The following is a 14,556-nucleotide window of genomic DNA, read 5'->3' as shown; positions in this document are numbered from 1 at the left end:
CTAGAACAGGGCCCACTTGGCTCCGCTGTCTCCCGGCCACTTCATGGTTAGGTGGTGGGTTAGGGAAACAGCCGAGTGCTCGCTGACATATGGGAGTTACGGAAACCGCGTAGAAGTGAATGGGAGTTACGGAAACAGCGTAGCACCGCGAGCCATAATGTTTCCGGAAGTCGGTAGATATGAAAACAGCGTACATTGTAGAGTTACGGAAACAGCGTAACGCTGTGCTACGAGGTTTCCGTAACGCTCATTCACTACTATGGGAGTTACAGAAACCGCGTAACTCAGCGAGTTACGTGGTTTCCGTAACTCATCCATGTATTGCAGTGTATTGTACCAGCGAACTAATAAAATGTGAAAAAAAATAAAATAAAATTATTAGATACCCTTTCAGGAGAGTCAAAAAAATATATATATATATATAAAAAAAACCTTTTCCCATTTTTCCCAAAGCACAATGTAAAGAAAAGAAAAACAATTGGTATCGCATCTTCCGTAAAAGTCCGAACTATTACAATATGGCATTATTTGACTCGCACGGTGAAGGGCGTAAAAAAAAAAAAAAAAAAAAAATTTTCTGTTGTCTAAAATCTGGTGTGCATCTTAAAGCCTGAAAAATGCGGTAAGTAATGTAAAAAATAAAAAAAATTAAAACAAAAATTGGTATCGCTGCATCAGTAAAAGTCCAAACTATTACAATATACCATTATTTAACTCCCACAGTAAACGCCGTAAAAAGAAAATATAAAATGCCAAAATTGCTGTTTTGTCAATTTAGCAGTGACAATTTTTCTTTAATAAAAAAAAAAAAAAAAAAAAAAAAGGGTTGAAAAAGTCGAATGTGCCAAAAAAAATAAAATAAAAAATAGTACCAATAAAAACCAAAGCTTTTGCTGCAAAAAATAAGCCCTCACACCACTCAATCCACGGGGGGGAGTTATGGCTTTCAAAATATGGGGGGGAAAAATAACTTTTTTTTCTCCTTATAAGTTTCTCTGTAAAAGGAGTAAAACATTAAAAAACAATATAAAATATGGTATCGCCGTAATCGTATTGACCAGCAGAATGAAGTAAATTTGTAGTTTATCGCAGGGCGAAAGGCGTAAAAACGAAACCCAAAGGAAAATGGAGCAATTGCCGTTTTTTCCAATTTCACACCATTTTTTTTTTCCAGTTTCCCAGCATTATATGGTTCTTAAAACAGTGCCAGTAGAAACTACAACTCCTCCCGCAAAAAGTAAGCCCTCACACCGCTCCATTGACAGAAAAATAAAAAATAAAAGTTATGACTCATAGAAGGCGGAGAGTATTAAAAAAAAAAAAAAAAAAAAAGTGACTGTCCAGAGTAGTGAAAAACAGAGATCAGACTGGACTTCCTAACCGCAGCATTCGCAGCTTGAGTGTTTGTTTCAGTATAAAGATAGATATGAGAGAGGCCTCATTCAGATGGCCATAGTGCGGCTGCATATTAGCGTCTGTATTAGAACAGCAGGTCCTCACCTGACCCTGGGTTGGGCCAAGACATGGAAAAAATAAAAAATTTTGCTTTGTTTTCCAAAACAGCTTCTATGCATCTTCCATACATAAGACACACAGGACTTGCTCTCAGCTGAGCAGTCATTTCAACGATACAGCTTCTAACACAGGATCACCATAAAATCTCACATCTAGGCTGTATCGGAAAAACAAAACAAGTTCTAATAAAAGTCCACTAAAAAATAAATACATTTACATAGCCTTTAGTTTGAGTCACTGTGATTGGTCAGCGCAAAAAAAAAAAAAATTATACATACAAAGGTTGGTCGGCACCCAGGACTCCCATATCTAGGGCTTCATTCATACGGCCGAATTTTAGCATCTTTATTAAGGCTCCATGTCTTGGCCCAACCCAGGGTCAGGTGAGGACCTGCTGTTCTAATACAGACGCTAATATGTGGCCGCACTATGGCCATCTGAATGAGGCCTCTCTCATATCTATATACTGAAACAAACACTCAAGCTGAGAATGCTGCGGTTAAGAAGTCCAGTCTGATCTCCGTGTTTTCACTACACTGGTCAGCTTTTACCGCAAATTGTGCACACATACGGAGGTCACGCTAAAGATTTTTCAGCTTAATTAAAATTAAACCGACTTATGGCAAAATATATACTCATTCTTGGCTAAAAACGCTCCTTAAAAAATTATAAGCAGAGTATTTTTACTCTGAGGGCCTATTCACATCAGCGTTATCTTTTCGATCAACCTTTCCATCGGAGGAACAGATGGACGGAATGCTAAACGCAAAACTATGGCTTCCATTACAGTTGGTTTCTGTTTTCACGGAAAAGATGGCATAGTTTACCAAGTTATTGTTTCTATGGGACAAAAAAAAAAAAGGGAAACTTTACTGAACAGGAAAAAAAACTAAACAGAAACCAACTGTAATGGAAGCCATAGTTTTGCGTTTAGCATTCCGTTAATCGGGTCCTTCGACAGAAAGTTTGGACGGAACCCAAACGCTGATGCTAACAGGCCCTAGGAAATATTCAGTGCATCCTCCGACAAGTAAGTGTGACCCACTATAGAAACACAGGACCTACACAATACTTTTGAAGGATTGCTACTGCCACCGGGTCCAATACTACCAGGGAAATGTAAGGGTATGTTCACACGGCCAAATTTCAGACGTATACGAGGCGTATTTTGCCTCGTTTTACGTCTGGAAATACGGCTCCAATACGTCGGCAAACATCTGCCCATTCATTTGAATGGGTTTGCCGACGTACTGTGCAGACGACCTGTTATTTACGTGTCGTCGTTTGACAGCTGTCAAACGACGACGCGTAAAAATACAGCCTCATCAAAAGAAGTGCAGGACACGTCTTTGGACGTTTTTGGAGCTGTTTTCTCATAGACTCCAATGAAAACAGCTCCAAAAACGGACGTAAAAAACGCCGCGAAAAATGCGAGTTGGTCAAAAAACGTCTGAAAAGCAGGGTCTGTTTTCCCTTGAAAACAGCTCTGGATTTTCAGACGTTTTTGTTGACTACGTGTGAACATACCCTAATGGGTGGCGGGCAGTCACAGAGCAGACATCTATGCATCCTCCTGTACCAGAGGACATATTTTCAGGTTGTCATGGTGTATTTCAAAGTTGTCATAACAACCACGATTATATGACATTTAGACCCAATCCCAGCCCCCATCCTTTATCTTCCCAACAATGAACGTGTATATTCATTGAAAGCTTTAGCTCGTAGGCAGCAGTTAAACTTCAGTCATGAACATGCAAAGGTTCATTAGATTGTCGACAAGGCAAAGGACAGGATTGGGCCTGGCTGTGCTTTCCCAAACCCCCAAAAGTAGTATAAAGCAAAAAACCTTATCACCCCCAGAATCAAGTCTAAATTACATTCAAGTTAGGTATTAAACAGAGATGGTAAAAACAGAAAAATTGTAAGTCTCCTTAAGGCCCTTTTCCAGCGGCCGACAGTCGGCGGGTGCAGCGAGCACCGATCAACGAGTCACCGTTGATCGCCACTCGTCTGCTTCTGTCACACTGAGCTATGGATGAGGACGAGCGGTCGTTACTCTCATCACTCGTCCCCATACACTATCAGATCAGCAGCGTGTCTCCATGTTTAAAAAAAATAAATATATATATATATATATATATATATATATATATATATATATATATATATATATATATATATATATATATATATTTGTCTGCAGCACATCTCCCTGTATAAACGATACGACCAGCAGATGATCGAGCTCGTTCATCTGCGGATCGTTTCCGTTTACACAGGGCAATTATCGGCAACGAGCATTCTCTGAACGCTCGTCTGCCCGATAATCGACCAGTGTAAAAGCCCCTTTAGGCCATGTTCACACCTGCGTTGTGTCATTCAGTTCTGCTCCGTCACGGGAGCAGAACAAGGGAACAACTGAAGCATGCAGCGCTATTGCCTCAGGTATGCCCGGCTGGATCTGCGACGGAGGTTCCTTACGGAGCCTCAGGCGCAGATGTGAGAAGGGCCAGAGGCACTGAACACGCATTATTGCCCTTCCCCCTTTATAATAAGATATCATATAAATTGGTCAAAATGCAATCCTTGGTGGCACAGGATCTACTACTTTATGGATGTGCCAGACAGAGAAAAAAAAGAAAAATACGAAGGGGATCGGGAAGTATTGAAAACAAGATATGCTGGATTCACGGTAAGTTAAAGTTCTTAAGACAGGCCAGTGTATCAGGGAGGCCACTAATTGCTTGTTAAGCAAATCCAAGCCCGATACCTGCACAAGTCCATGAACCATTCTCTTAAGGCCCTTTTACACAGGCCAATAAATGGCCCAACGAGCGTTGTGTGTGTAAACAGGGCAAAAAATCAGCTGATGAACAAGCAAACACGGTTTATGCAGCAGAAAATATCGTTATCAGCAGCACATCTCCCTGTGTAAACAGACATGCTGCTGACATGATAGAATGGGGATGACAGATCGCAGTAACGTGCACTTGTCCCCATACTTGTGAAAGTTGGCCGGTGTAAAAAGAACCTTCGGGCCTCTTTCAGACAACTGTATTTTGCATCTGTTGCATCCATTTTTGCGGACAGTAATACAGAGCTAAAGTTATTCAAAGAGGCCATTCACATGAACATATATAAATATGTGCCTATTTCAAAAACACAGCATGCCCTTGGATGAAAAAACACCCATTGAAGTCTATGGAGAGTGATTAAAATACGGATGCATCAGTATGTAGTCTGTATGAGATCCGCATTGTATAGATTTTTTTAGGTCATTACATTTTTCTCTCTAGAAGACAGCCCATCATTACGGTCTCATGCACACGACAGTATTTTTCATCCGTAATTACGGACCCATTCATTTTTATAGGCTACGACCACCTTTCCGGTTTTTTTCTGGAAAGGTGTCATTTTTGTAGAAATTATCTGTAAAAACATAAAACACGTCCATTCTTGTCCAGAATTACCCATAGCTGTACATACGGATGCATTACAGACCGTATTTGCGGATACCGTTGCGTATATGTGGATAAGATGCGGACTACAGATCAGTATTTACGATGGATGAAAGTACGGTCGTGTACATGGGGCCTTATACGGATCTTTAACCCCTTAATGACCAGCCTATTTATGGACCTTAACGACCAAGCTATTTTTTACGTTTTTCAATCGTCGCATTCCAAGAGCTATAACCGTCTTATTTTTGCGTCGACATAGCTGTATAAGGTCTTGTTTTTTGCGGGACAAGTTGTATTTTTTAATAGTACCATTTTTAGGTACATATTATTTATTGATTAACTTTTATTAACTTTTTTTTGGGGGGGGGGGGGGGGTAGAAAAAAATCTGAAATTTCGCCACTTTTTTGCGTCCTAAATCTACGCCGTTTACCGTGTGGTATAAATAACACAATAACTTTATTCAGCGGGTTGTTACGATTGCAACGATACCAAATTTGTATAGTTTTTGTATGTTTTACTACTTACACAGTAAAAACACTTTTTTTTCTAAATGATTTGTTTTTGTGTCTCCATATATGAAGAGCCGTAACGTTTTTATTTTTTCGGCGATGCGGTTGTATGAGGGCTTTTTTTTGCGGGGCGACTTGTAGTTTTTATTGGTACCATTTTGGAGTAGATGCGACTTTTTGATCACTTTTTATTACATTTTTTTAAAGTCAGTATTCACAGAAAACAGCAATTTTTCCAGCGTTTTTTATTATTTTTTTTACGGCGTTCACCGTGCGGGTTAAATAATGTAATAGATTTATAGTCGGGTCGTTACGGACGCGGCGATACCAAATATGTGTAACTTTTTAACTTTATTTTGTTTTTTTAATAGTAAAGCATTTTGTAAGGGGAAAAGCTGGGTTTTTCATTTTTTTTTCCAAATTTTTTTTTTAATTAACTTTATTAAACTTTTTTTTCACTTTTTTACTAGTCCCACTAGGGGACTATAATATGCGATTCTGCGATCGCATTTATAATACACTGCAATACTTTTGTATTGCAGTGTATTACTGCCTGTCCGTTTAACACGGACAGGCATCTGCTAGGTCATGCCTGCGGCATGATCTAGCAGGCATTCACTCCAGGCAGCCTGGGGGCCTTTATTAGAACCCCGGCTGCCATTAGAGACACAGAAACTCTGCGATCGTATCGCCGGGTGTCTGTGGGAGAGAGAGGGAGCTCCCTCCCTCTCTCCAAAACCACTCAGATGCGGTGCTCGCTAATACTAATATCGATCTCACACGGCAGAGCAAGGACGCTCCCAGCCCTCAGCTACCTCTAGCAGCTGAGAGCAGGGAGATCTGACAGTTCCCTGCTCAGTTTACTTATTCCGATGCCGCAACGTAAAAAGTCTATGGCATCGGAATAAGGCCCGTTAGTGACCGACGTAGAAACACGATGGGCCGGTCACTAACGGGTTAATACTGATGCAAAACTTATGAAATATTGCCAACATAGGCCTCATGCACACTACTGTGCCCGTAATCACGGTCCGCGATTATGGGCACGGCCGGCCGGACAGCCACCCGTATTTTCGGTTCGTCTAATTTCTTGCGGAGGCTCTTGACGGCTCTGACACCTTCCTGCAAATATACGGGAAGGGGTCTGTGGTCAATATTAATGAATGGGACAGTAATAATGGACTAAACCTACAGTGAGGCCATACTGATGCAATATCATCCGCAATAGGATCCGTATAACGGACAATTACAAATGCTCTCGTCTGAAAGAGGCCTAAAAGGATAGAACACAAGCAATGTGGCCAACAAAAGGAAACGCTGCATCAAAAGAATTACATAATCCCAGCCCCATCATCCGCATAGCAAACGAGGACAAAATCAGATATATAGATCCATCCTGACCGAAAGGATACCAAGGAAGACTAATAATAAACGGACAATTCTATATTTACATTTTACGGTGTGCCAATCCTACATCAACGGTAGTAATAGTACAGATAGACATTCACTAGATAGGATTCTGGCAATATCGGTTGGTGTGCACATAATTTTTTTTTTACCCATTTTCACTGCATCTACCATAAACCGCTAGAACATGGCACGGCACATGTAACCTTATACCAATCCATAGGCTATATAACAGTCCTAAGAATTTCAAGGCCTATCCTCAGGTTCCCAGTACGAGAAGTGACAGCAATGAAGGAAAGGGAAGCAGCGCTTGTACGAGCGCCGTGGCCCCTTCAAATCAGCTGATCGGCGAAGGTGTCGGGAGTCTGACCCCCACCAATCCCCAATCAGATATCGATGACCTATCCAAAGAAAAGGCCATCAATTTCTTAGGACTGGAAAACACCTTTAGGCCTCATTTACACGAGTTTGTGCGTTTTGCTTTTCGCGCAGCCGCCATCATAGAGATGAGGCTAGTCGACGTCAGTCACTGTCCATGGTGCTGAAAGAGTTAACTGATCTGCAGTAACTCTTTCAGCACCCTCGACAGTGCATTCCGATCACCATATCGAGTAACCGGTTTAAAAAAAAGGAGGTTCGTACTTACCGAGAACTTCCCGGCCGTTGCCTTGGTGACGCGTCCTTGGTGACGCGCCTCTCTTGACATCTGGCCCCACCTCCCTGGATGACGCGGCAGTCCATGTGACCGCTGCAGCCTGTGCTTGGCTTGTGATTGGCTGCAGCTGTCACTTGGACTGAATTGTCATCCCGGGAGGTCAGACTGGAGGAAGAAGCCGGGAGTTATGGGTAAGGCCCCATGCACACGACCGTGCCCGCAATCACCCGCCCGCGATTGCGGGCACGGCCGGCCGCTGACTGACAGCCGCATTTTCGGGCCGTGCTCCCATACAAAGTATGGGAGCACAGCCCACAAAATGCGAAAGAACGGACATGTTCCATAATTCCCGGAACATTTCCACGGCACTGACACCCTTCCGTAGTGCTACGGAAAGGTGTCAGTGTTCAATGAAAGTGAATGGCTCCGTTTCTGCGGACCGCATTTGCGGTCCGCAAAAACGGAGGTTTTTTGCTGTCGTGTGCATGGGGCCTTAGTCAGAACCTTTTTTTTTTGACACGTTCACGTATATTGGAATCGGAAGTCACGGTCCAGGGTGCTGAACCAGTTTAACTCTTTCCGCACCCTGCACAGTGACTGTCTCCTGCCGGGTTCGGTCAAAACGAGTTCGGCCGAACCCGGTAAAGTTCGGTTCGCTCATGTCTAAGACACTCCGTTCGGATGTTTGTAAACAGAAAAGCACGTAGTGCTTTTCTGTTTACATTCAGTTTGACAGCTCTTGCGCGAATCACGCAGTTCGCACGGAAGTGCTTCCGTGCGACCTTCGTGGTTTTCACGCACTCATTGACGTCAATGGGTGCGTGATGCGCGAAAAACGCACGATTATAGAACATGTCGTGAGTTTTACGCAACGCACTCGCGCTGCGCAAAATTCACGCATCGTCTGCACTGCGCCATAGAGATATATATATATGCGTACGACACGCGTGAAAAGCACGCGCGTATATTACGCTCGTGTAAATGAGGCCTTAACGTTAAACCCAACTTGGATTAAAAATAAATAAAAAATTTAAAAAACCTGCGGCGGACATTCGAGTCGGACTCTCTCATTTCTGCCACGTACGTGCCAGCGGTTCCGTACTCTGGAACCACTGAAATACAATGGATTTAATCAATCTGTGGCTTCTCCACGCAGAATCCGCAAAAATAATGAGCAGGACGCAGATTTTAAAGTCTGCAGCACTGAATATTCAACGTGGATTTATACTGCTGCATGTGAATGGGGTACAAAATGCGTCAGCGGATACGATGAGGATTTAGGTACAGAATCCTGAACATGTGCACAATGTCAAACTGTCCCCTCTTCAGCCGAAAATAAAATGTATGCGACAAAGTTCTTTACAGAATCACTGACAAAAGTGGTGTCCGAGGAGCAGGGGACTAAGCCTATGCTTTATATGGTGGTATTAAATTTTGTGAAGGAATCGGCAGCTGGGCAGGAGGTAGTGAACAATAAGGATAGTCAGCTTTCTGTGATGTGACCTTACTAAGGCAAGGAGCCAGAAGACTATACATAATTGATAGCAGCAGCTATCCTAGCCAAGAAGCTAATGTACAGGGCTTACATACAGCCGAGTACTATTACCCATTACATCATTGGTGCTCTGCTTAGCAGCACAGCATTTTTATAGCTTTAAATTATACATTGCAGAGGGACTCAACCTGCTTGGTCCATTCAAACCAAGTGTGGTGTGCAAAAATCACAAATTAGCTTTACGCATGGGTCATAAATATTACATGAGGGCCTAGAGATGGAGTGCCATGTTAAATATAAAAAAACACAAAAGCAGGTCCTTTTAAATTATCTCACAAGAAAGCACTCGGCTTTCCCGGTCTGCATCTTGTCGTGCGTTGGTTAGAGGTTTCCTGTAGACGGACGCTCCGGAATGCCTTTTGTCCAGAGTTTTCCTGTGACTGGAATGCATTCATGTGCCAGGACTTCATAGGGGATTAGATAATGTTGCTCAACAGTTCAATGTCAGTTTATTCTCCGAAATGTTCGTGCTGCTAGTCTAGTTAAAGAGGCTCTGTCACCAGATTATAAGTGCCCTATCTCCTACATAATCTGATTGGCGCTGTAATGTAGATAACAGCAGTGGTTTTTATTTTGAAAAACGATTTTTGAGCAAGTTATGAGCTAGTTTAGATTTATGCTAATTAGTTTCTCAATGGACAACTGGGCGTGTTTTTACTTTTTACCAACTGGGTGTTGTACAGAGGAGTGTGTGAGGCTGACCAATCAGTGACCAATCAGCGTCATACACTTCTCATTGTTCCAGCCCAGCATGATCCACAGCACAGTGTGATTGTGCAGTGAAAGAAGTAAACACGCCCAGTTGCTAAAAACACAAGACACGCCCAGTTGGAAATAAGAGAAAAACGCGCCCAGTTGTCCATTAGAAAGGCTCATTTGCAAAATAGAATATATTATAATGCTCATAACTAAAATGATAGTTTTTTTTAAAAAAAACGTTACTGTTCTCTACATTGCAGCGCCGATCACATGCAATAGGAGATAGGGATTTGATAATCTGGTGACAGAGCCTCTTTAAGGTAAAGACGATCACCACAATGTGATAGCCTTGTTTGAGGGTGTGATAAAAGGACTAAGCTACAGACAATTCTGATATGATAACAGCGATTGAGCATTAAACATTGAGCGCCTGAGTGATTTTACACAGCCAGATAATGTTAGACGATATAGCATTGGCGCTCATTAGCTCCATTTACATGGAGCAATGATGGCAACGTATGGGGGTGATATAGATCGTCCCCATACATTTACATCTGGTCGGCAGCACATTTCCTGCTTACACAGGGGAGATATGAAGCAGACTTTTTTTGCCCAAATTAAAGATGGTCAATGAACAAGAGTTTGTCGGTTGATCGCCGTCCTGTTTACACAGGACAGGTCAATGATTGGGAGCGATCGTTCGTCCTATCATCCCGTGTAAAAGAGCCTTAGGGCTCATTCAGACAAGCGTGTTCCTTGTCCATGTGCTGTGCGTTGAAATAACTGACAGAACAAGGACTCATTCATTTCACTGGGGCTATTCACACGAGTGAGTTTTCACACAGCCGGTGTCCGTCGCGTGAACCTCACTGCATGTCCTACATTGGTATGTTTTTTGCGCACCTATTCGCCCATTGAAGTCTATGGGTGCGTGAAAACCACGGACAACATTCGTGTGCTGTCAGTGTTTCACGCATCAGTTACTGAAGAAATGGAGAATTTTTAATTTTTTTTTCAAAAAGTGCTTGCACGTACGGGAAAAACATGCCACACTGATGCCAATAAGCAACGCACACTGATGGCACACGGACATGAAATGTAGAAAAACGCTACTTTTTTACGCGTGCAAATCGCACACTATTACGATTTCACATGGCGTTTTGGTCCAGTTTTTTTTACCACAATTTTGTAGGCCTCCGACAGAAGGCCCAAAACGTATCCCACTGTATGGCATACAGTGGGATACGTTGCCCAGGGACCGGCCCTGGCAAAACTCCTGAAGTCACTCCAGTTATGGACAGTGATGCCAGGAGGAGCGGTGGAGTCCCCCAGGTAGAGCATCAGCTGATGCTCTGCTCATGGAATCCAGTGATAAGGAACTTCTGTAGTCCCTGTCCATATATGGACAGTGACTTCAGGAGTTCTTCCGGGGCCGGAATCCCTGGACAGAGCCAGCGCTCTCTGCCCAGGGACTCCAACGCTGTGGAAGCTCCTGACTTCACGGTCGATATATGGACAGCGATGTCAGGAACTCCCCGAGGTATACGTTTAACATACATTGGCATCAGTCACCCATAGGCTCCGGTGTGAAAAACTGTATACCGTGTGGTAAACGTTATTTCTGCAGGACCCCTCAGGATGGAATAGTGTAAAAAAAGGTATACCGCCTTATACCAGCCCAACTGAGGCTAAAAGAACACTATTTTGGTCTCCGTCGGTATAACGGAGCCCTATGGACACGTTTATCTTGTACATCGGGAGCTTTCGACGTACAGATAAATGTAGTGCCTTAACGCGATGTGAATGAGACCTAACTTGTAATAACACCAAGGGCCTGAGCAGAAACTCCAGTATTATTTCTTGGAGCATCACCACTAAACACAAGAAACCAAGCACAACGTACCCTGGATTAATGGGCAGACCTTGGGTCTCTGTAATAGTAGGGGTCATAAAGACACAAGCACCAAATACCTTTTAATTTACACAAAAAGCACTGGCAGCCGCATGCGGGATTACAATATGTAAGGTGATCACGAGAGAATAGATTGTTTTATCCTGTGATTTATTCAGAGATAATCCCTCTAAATGCACTGCATTAAAGCCTTTTCATGAAAGACACGTTGGGGAAATGGGGTCAGAAGACGGAGGTCACTGGTTCTATAAACCCAGACGCTCTGATCATGAGGTGAACAGCAGTATCATGTTCGCTGCTGTAAGAAAGGTCCATTTAAAGTCTTTTAGAATACGTTCGCTGTGCCCGTTTGGCGTACGCCCAGTAAAAGCTCCACAGGTATATGGTATATGTCACTGTACCTTCTAATTCACTGTACGGACTAGCTTAGTGGACTGTGCTATTGCATACAAAGGAATCCAGTTGAACATAAACTGCGCAACCTACTTTTTTTCTTCCTTCAATGGAAGTCCATGTGTAACGCGTGCCTATATAGCAGCATAACCCAGCTGCTTACATTGTACGTATCTGCTGGGAGCACCTCTCGACCTATAGCTCCTATGGTCATTGCGAACGCAGTACGAACAGGCCCTTAAACCTCCAGGTTTTATCTAAACCACCAATGAATGATTTGACATGATCCATCATTACAATCATGTGTACGAAGACAACAAATATACTAGTAATACAGTATGAACAAATAATTTTCTTTTTAATATAGTTTTGAGCACGTACACACTGCAAGTACTGACAATCACACGGAAGCAGATGAACGTAAGTACCACTCCTACCCACTGCAGCCATTTTTCGGACTTTCATTTTCGTTTTTCCTCCCCATCTTCCAAAAGCCATAACTTCATTTTTTCCGTCAATATTCTGTAAAAAAAAACAAGCCCTCATACAGCTATAAGTTGTAGTTTTTCATGGCACCTTTTATCGTACCATATAATGTACTAGAAAACCGGACACAAATCCTTTGTATTGTGAAATGGAAAAAAAAAAAAAAAAAAAAACGATTCCTCCATTATTTTTCAGGCTTCGTTTTTACCGCGTTCACCGTGCAATAAAAACGACACGTTAACTTTATTCTGCAAGTCAATATGAACTTCAGAACTTAGATGTGATGGATAACAGGTGGATCCTGCATGTCAAAGCCACACAGGACCTGCTGTCACTGAATCAGTCAGTCCTGCTGTCCTGACTGATGCGGGTTTCAGAGCATATATATATATATATATATTTTAATAAAATCAGAAATTACAAAGTTGCACTAAACACTATAATACATTGTTAAAGTTAAAAAGTAAAATAAATACATAAAAAAAGTCTTCAATAAAGTTTCCATGGTTTAACCCCTTAGAGAGACTGTCACCACATTATAAGTACATCATCTCCTACATAACGAGATGGGCGCTGTAATGTAGGTTACAGCAGTGCTTTTTATTTCGAGAAACTATCTATTTTTACTACGTTCGGAACGATTTTAGCTTTATGCCAATTACTTTCTTAATGCCCAACTGGGCGTGTTTTTACTTTAGACCAAGTGGGCGTTGTACAGAGGAGTGTATGACGCTGACCAATCAGCGTCATGCACTTCTCCCCATTCATTTAGTCAGCTCATAGGGATCCTGCTAGATCAGTATGTGCTCTCTTATACCGACATATTAACGTTACTGAAGTGTCTTGACAGTGAATAGACATTCCTTCCAGCCAGGACGGGATGTCTATTCACAATCCCGACACTAACGTTTCTGTTGTACTTACAGCAGAGCAAGCGTAATCTTGCGAGATCACGCTGTAAATGACAGGTTACAGGGAGATTACGCTTTGCTCTGCTGGAAGTACCACAGCTCTACACAATATACTCAGGATAGGTGAAACCAGCTACATTCTGCACTGAAAAAAGAACAGCCTCAGTTCCTCTTACACGACCCGATACGGGCAAAAACGAAGAAAAAAAAACGATCAACAATGTGCACGGTTTTGCCGAGCGGTAATTAGCTACACTGCAAAAAGATGTGCCATTTGGCATGTGTGAAGTTACCCTCAGGCTTCATTGCCACGACGATGCCCGTAATTACAGGCACGGACGATCGCGGACAGCCTGACGTTTTTACGGGCTGTGCTCCCATTATAAAGTATAGGAGCACGGTCCGTAAAATAAAATAGGACATGTCCTATTTTTTCCGGCAGGTTTCTATGGCACCGTAGAACCATAGGCATACAGGAAGGTGTCCGTCAGCCTTAGAAATTAATGTGCCCGCAATTACGGGCGATTTTACGGTTGTGTGCATGGGGCCTCAATCAGTACAAAGACAGGTTCGATTTTCTTATACCCCTGATCAGCAAGACTGCTAACCAACTAGAATGACCATAAGTTACACCATTTCAACCATCGTATGAACAATATAATGCACATAAAAATCGATCAATCTAGGAATTACATAGTTCGTATGGTTGAAAAAAAAATAAAAAAAAGACATATGTCCATCAAGTTCAACCAAGGGATGGGAAAAAGGGAGGTGTGGACAAAGTCCGAAAAGATTTTATTTTTTTAATTATTTGTATATTTTATTATTGACAATTTCCATGGATGATCAACTATACTTGATTATTGTATTGGGGAGTTGTGTGTTTTTTTTCACCACAAGGTTTTTATAAAAAAAAAAAAAAAGAAGAAGAACGGCCGATTATTTGGATTGGTGCGGCTGCAAACATTATCTGGTATGCGCGATGTATCAGATGTACAAACACGTATACGACAGAACTGGTTACAGATAGTAAATGGTCCAAGCTAATCATA

At 42.3% G+C, this 14,556-nt stretch overlaps 2 protein-coding genes across 8 annotated transcripts in view; one reads left to right on the top strand and one right to left on the bottom strand.

Moving 5' to 3' along the window:
- Positions 1-14,556, top strand: part of RPL13 (ribosomal protein L13) — a 257,531-nt gene that overhangs the window by 130,964 nt on the left and 112,011 nt on the right. The window lies entirely within an intron of this gene.
- Positions 1-14,556, bottom strand: part of ANKRD11 (ankyrin repeat domain containing 11) — a 215,510-nt gene that overhangs the window by 135,201 nt on the left and 65,753 nt on the right. For 3 of the 7 annotated variants that reach the window (XM_075838582.1, XM_075838586.1, XM_075838587.1), the window contains one exon: positions 12,545-12,629. The exons of 2 other annotated variants lie outside the window; for them this stretch is intronic. The gene's annotated coding sequence lies outside the window, so the exon portion shown is untranslated. Of the gene's footprint in view, positions 1-12,488; positions 12,630-14,556 lie in introns of all 7 variants that reach the window. 2 more of the 7 variants (XM_075838584.1, XM_075838585.1) reach the window with 2 other exon arrangements.

Source organism: Rhinoderma darwinii, chromosome 9 (genome assembly GCF_050947455.1).
Source record: "Rhinoderma darwinii isolate aRhiDar2 chromosome 9, aRhiDar2.hap1, whole genome shotgun sequence".
NCBI classification, from domain to species: domain Eukaryota; kingdom Metazoa; phylum Chordata; class Amphibia; order Anura; family Rhinodermatidae; genus Rhinoderma; species Rhinoderma darwinii.
Note: the sequence above shows the minus strand (reverse complement) of the source record. Positions and strands in the feature narration are given on the sequence as shown.